The sequence below is a fragment of the Canis aureus genome, chromosome X (assembly GCF_053574225.1).
Source record: "Canis aureus isolate CA01 chromosome X, VMU_Caureus_v.1.0, whole genome shotgun sequence".
NCBI classification, from domain to species: domain Eukaryota; kingdom Metazoa; phylum Chordata; class Mammalia; order Carnivora; family Canidae; genus Canis; species Canis aureus.
Window position 1 is genome coordinate 35,752,420 of NC_135649.1, and position 6,000 is coordinate 35,758,419.

Below are 6,000 nucleotides of genomic sequence, written 5' to 3' on the forward strand. Positions count from 1 at the left end.
ATAGAGATAAAATCTTTGCTCCACAGGCCCCGATAGCAGCCAGAACCTGCCAAGTTTCTCTCCAAGGTGCTTCAGAGGAAGTGCTTGGATTTGTTCAGGACATCACAGGTTTTCCATAAACAAATGAGGCTGTCTTAGTAATTGAGTGGCACAAGCTGCTTCAGATACAAGTGTGTGTAATTGAATAGTACTAAGGGCAGATTGTAGTAAATTGGGGCTTGAGTCTGTTGAAATAAACCAACAACCACCGTGGGTCTAATTTTCCAAGTGATCATGTCTGGTATTTCTGGGATTCTTCTGAACAAAAGACGTTTGAATCTCTCTCCAGCTTTGCCAAAATAAGGGTGTTTGGATGTTGTGATGCCAGTAATAGACATTCTCTCAACCCTATGTCTTGCTACTAAATGGCTGCATGTAGGGCGAAGTGAAAATGTGAAGTAAATAGTGAAATGGCAAAGATCATTTAGGGAATTAAGTTTTCTAGAAGTTTTAAAAATTTTTATTTTGGGTACCTGGGTGTCTCAGTTGATTAAGTGACCGACTCTTGATCTCAGCTCAGGTCTTGATCTTAGGGCCATGAGTTCAAGCCTAACATTAGGCTCCACGCCTACTTAAAAAAAATGATTTTTGTATGTGTAATTGTTTTTGATATTTTAAGTCTCACATAGTCTGGAAGCAAAATTTCTATAAAATCTGGTTGCATTTGCATATCTGTTTTAATTCATTTATGCATTCAACAAATATTAGCTGAGTACCCACTATATGCCAGGCCCTATTCTAAGTCTCAGGGATAAAACTTAGGATAAGACTTAAACCAAGTCTCTGGCCTCATGGAACCTGAAGTCTGATGAGGCTCAAGTAATAAATTAGTCAACATATAGATACTCTATCATCACCTGGTGATAATTATTAGAAAGAACATTAAAGCAGGATAAGAGGATAGAGCATGAATTGGGCAATAATTTTATGTCAGGTTAGGAGCAGCCTCTCTTAGGTGGTGATGTTTGACTAAAGACATCAATGTAGTTAAAAGGTAAACTATGTGAAGGTCCAGGGGAAGAACATTCCAGGCCATGGGAGCAGCAAATCTAAAGGTTCTGAGGCAAGAATGTGTTTGGTGTGTTCTGACAATGACAGGGAGGAGAGTGCAGCTGGAGCAGGGTGTTCCAAGCAGTGAGACATGAGGGCTGAGAAGTGAACAGAATAAAAAAACATGTAGGGCCGTATTAGCCCATGATTAGGATTTTGAATTTGATTCTAAAAGTGATTGAACCTGTTGAAAAGGTCACATGATGTGATTCACCATCTAAAAGCCCTCTGCTTGCTCCCTCCTGTGTATAGGTTAAAAATTGCCTCCCAAATTGCCTCCCTTATTTCTGATGACCAGTAGGCATGGCCTTCTGAAAAGTCCTAAGTCTTCTTATTTTGGACAAAGTGAAACTGGCTTTAGGTGCAGACCCCAGGAGAACTCAGTAGTATTCTAGTTCTCTGCCTTTCATGTTACACTCTTTGTATCTTCCTTTCTGGTAGACATGGTCCAGGGCCCCTCATCCATGGCTGGCTGTAAGTGCCCTACTCAGCTTTAAGGACACACACCCACTCTACAACTCCAGTCGTTCTTGTTGCTAAGCCTGAGGGTAGGATAGCTCTTGTCACTACATCACTATTAACCTGGTGGCATTTCATCATTTGGGCTCTCCAAAATAACTACTGACCCAATCAGTGGTGGGGCTCCTGATGCTCTGAGACTTGTCCTATTGCCTTGCTCTGACACCTCTGGTGTCAAAGCATATTTGCAAATAATCCCCCCCCCAATGATTGTGGTAAAAACCCCTTTTTGTTTTTCTCTAAAAGGATAAACACATACCTATATATGCTTATAACACAACTTAGAACCTAGAGTCCTCAAATTACCACATTGTTCCAGGAATAGCTTTCATTCTGTTTTTTTTTCTCTCTCTCTTAGAGAAAAACTGAGAAGTGAAGTTTTTTACCAACCAAATGGTAGAACCAGATTTAGAATTGAGAAAGAGCTATTTGTGAAGAGTATGAATCTATATGATTATATGTGGCTTTGTTGCTAAAGATATACTAATTTGCCATTTAAAATTTCCCCTTCCTCAGTGCCTAGACTCTAAACTTTACTGACATTTATTTAGATCCTATTTTTACTTATTTTTTTTTTAAAGTAAACTCTACACCCAATATGGGGCTTGAACTTACAACCCGAAGATCAAGAGTTGCATGCTCTACCAACTAAGCCAGCCAGGTACCCCTTAGATCCCCTTTTTCAAAAGAAGCTCCCCCCTACCACTTTTATTTGAAAATATATTTAAAACCTGCAACTTCTCGGGAAAAAATATGTAGAGCGCTTTATTTTTGTTGTGGGCATTATAAAACTGAATAACCAAGACTAGAATTAGTTTGAACTTTATCTTGGAATATGTCCATGAAGAAGAAAGCAAGCCAGGCTACTCTTGACTTTGTCACCTCCAGCATTTTCTATCAAAGACCCTCTGACCAAGTAAGTTAAAGCATTTGAATTGCTTGCTATAGCATGACTCCATCTCAAACTTTTGCATACTCAGAATGGAGATTTTTGCCCGAATTCCTGTCTTCTATTTCTCTGGTTATTTCAGTCACTGTTTTCCTTCATTTGGATTCCTTAACACTCAAACCACATTATTTGGGAGGATGAGCTCCAGGTTGAATCAGACGGATTGTCAGTTCTGATTTGGGAGGAGGGTTTATGAGACTCAACAGTGCTGTAGCTCATTGTTCAGTCTTCCAAGAAATATCACTGCTATCATTCTCAAGGTTTTCAAAATCTTACAAAGAATGTTGGACAGCTAATGTGTTTCAGCCATATTATTTCAGAACAAGTCTCACTAGAGATTGGTAGATGCCCCCACCACCACTCCCCAGAGCTGACTTTGGCTATGAGAAGGTTTATTTAAGTAAAAGAAAGTCAGCTAACTGAAGATTAGCCTTCGCATACCTTTGCTATAATGCGAAGTCTACAGTCACCCCAAAGTCAAAATTTGGCAAACTTTTCTTTTTCTTTTCTTCTTCTTCTTCTTCTTCTTCTTCTTCTTCTTCTTCTTCTTCTTCTTCTTCTTCTTTCTTCTTCTTCTTCTTTTTTTTTTTTGGCAAACTTTTCGATGTAGGGTGCCATACTGCTGACTTTCATTATTTTAGAAAGGGAACAAGCATGACCCAGGTGCAAAAAGACAACTCTTTCTCTCTCTCTCTCTCTCTGTTCAAAAATTTTCTTCCAGGCCATCTCCAGATGGAGTTAATACGGTCATCATAAAATGAAAATATCCCATGGATAGGTTAAATATATTGCCTTTGATTTTAGGTAGCAGGCAGGTTGTGAGGGGTTAGGGTTGGGGTTGGCACACTTTACTGTAACGATCCAGATAGTAAATATTTTAGTCTTTGTGGGCCAGATGGTCTCCGCTACAACTACTTAATTCTGCTTATTGTAGTGTGAAAGCAGTCATAACACGTAGCTGAATGTACATGGCTACGTTCCAATAAAACTTTATTTACAAAAACAAAGCAGTCTGAATTTGGCCCATGTTCCATAGTTTGCTGACCCCTAGATTATAACACTTAGAGTAAAGCATAGGTTTCTTGGTATAATTATTTCAACACAGCCAGGGACATCATGAAATTATTGGACAACTAAGAGAATGCCTTGACATAGAGTGGCTACTTTATAATTTTGCCATTGATCCTGGTGTCTTCATTCTATTCAGAGTCACCTCATTTGCTGCTTTTAGGCTGGAGGCTAAAACAGTAGAAACTGTGGATATTTATTTTTCATTGATCTTGTTCTCTTAACTCCTGTAGAAATAACAAAACCTGACATGTTTATACATTAGAATTCCTAGATGTCTTGCCTATAGCACATTTCATAAAGCACCTGGTGACCTTAAAAACAATTTTTATAGGAGCAATTTAAAGGAGAATAAATAGAATTAATTTCAGTGCATCTTACTCCAGTGTATAATTTTGCACTTGGCCAAACATCACGTTCCCTTGTTTTGTTCTGTTCAAAGCCTTTTCAAACTCATGTAAGTGGTTTTGCGCATGTACAAAGACATGTATTTGTTTATTTCTTTATATCATAATAACCATGTATAACTATTCTGTTTTTCCATTGAGGCCTAGGAGGGAATATCCTTCAATGAGCACTTTCACATCTGTTTTCTCATTTAATATAATTTAATTATTTTTGCAGATGAATCATAGGGAAGATAAAGTTACTTGCCCAAGGTCACCCAGCTAGTTAAGAGTGCAGCCAAGCTTCCAAAACAGGTCCGTTTGATTCCAGAGGCTATGTTTTCCACTACATCACAATGCCTACAGGAAGCTACTTGTAGTACTTGGCGGGCTTTGTCTTTTTTTTTTTTTTTAAACCCAACCTGTTTTCAAGTAAATCATAGAAGAACTGAGAAACAAAGTATTTAATTCTTTTCATATACTTTGGAAGTACATATTTTTAAAAGGAGATATGGTGGATGCTTTTGTTTAAACAACCATAGTTCTATGACTAGAATATTTCCAAATAAGGGTGACTTCCAAAAATTATTTGCTTTCTTGGCAGTCTTCATACATTCTTTGTGAATGCAACTACATTTCCCATCTTCCTTGTTTAGGACAGAATCATATGTTAATAACATTTTTTGAAAGGTGTGGCTTGGTGATATTTTTTTCAGATTTGAAATAACTAAACTTCCTGGCATCATAAGTTCAAATTGTGGAGAAGCCAGCTCATAACAAGTTCGATGTTCTGAAATTGATTTTTGTTTGGGCATAGCTTTGTGTAGCCCTGAATGTAAAAGTTAATGCCAAAATCTTAAGATACAGATATTTAAGCCTTTTCATCAGATATGAGATAAATTCCCTTCCTTTGGAATGTTTTTTCCCCCCCTTGGGCAGAGCAAAAAGACATCAGAGTGAATCATTGCATGATAAAAAAAAAAGTGGGACTGGGAGACTTGACCCTTAAAATTGTTATAACATATATGACTCTCAGACACCCCTCAACCACCATTGTGTAAACATAGAACTACTTTTCCTCACATCTATATTTCAGACATTGAGCACCGAAGGCCCAATGATAGGGAGCTTTTGGGGGAAAAAAACTAACCTCCGCCCTCCTTAGGGTCTTCTCAAGGTTGTTGACATCACACTGTCAACTTTATGTGGGTGCCAAGGTGTCGGGGGGCATCGGGGTGATAGCAGTGATGAGAGGACGGGCATATAGTTATTAATCAGAGGTCTGTATAGGTTACTGCTAAGATGTCCACTCTCCTGGCTCACGTGGTTCCATTGAGTCACAGGTCCTTCCTTGGTTGCTTTCCCACTGCCCTTGGGGCTCAGGAAACTTCGCCAGCTCCACATGCAGACCTCCATGCTGAGAACAGCTCAGATCTGTTACTTTCTAGTGTCCTGATGCTTCTGAGCTAGAAGCGCTATGAAATTAAATAAGAGGTTCTTGGTTGCCTTCAAGAAGCTCTTATGTTTTGACTTCATTCTTCTCCCCCCACCTTGGAAGAATCCATTTCTAGTGAGAAGAAAAGCCTTCTCCCTTTTTCTGTTTTAAAGGTCCTCTATCCCTATGGAATTTCTTCCTTTATGAGCTTGGACTTCATGAATCCCTGAACTTGCAAGTTACTTCTCTTTAAAAGGGGAGGGTATATTGAGAACAGAGTTAAAGCCCCCAAATATTATCCATTCACCTTGTTCATAACAACCAATAAATTGCTTTTCTGTGAAGTTTTCCCAGTACTTAACACACTTTGGTTTGGAGTTCAGAAAGAACTGTGGTATGGTGACTCTCATAAAAAACATCACGGTGTTCTCATGTGGGGCCATGGTGCTGAACAAGGGGCTGCTCTTGCAAGAGTTTCGACTTCTATCTTTTTTTTTAAAAAAAAGATTTCATATATTTATTTGAGAGAGAGAGAGAGAGAGAGAGGGCACGAG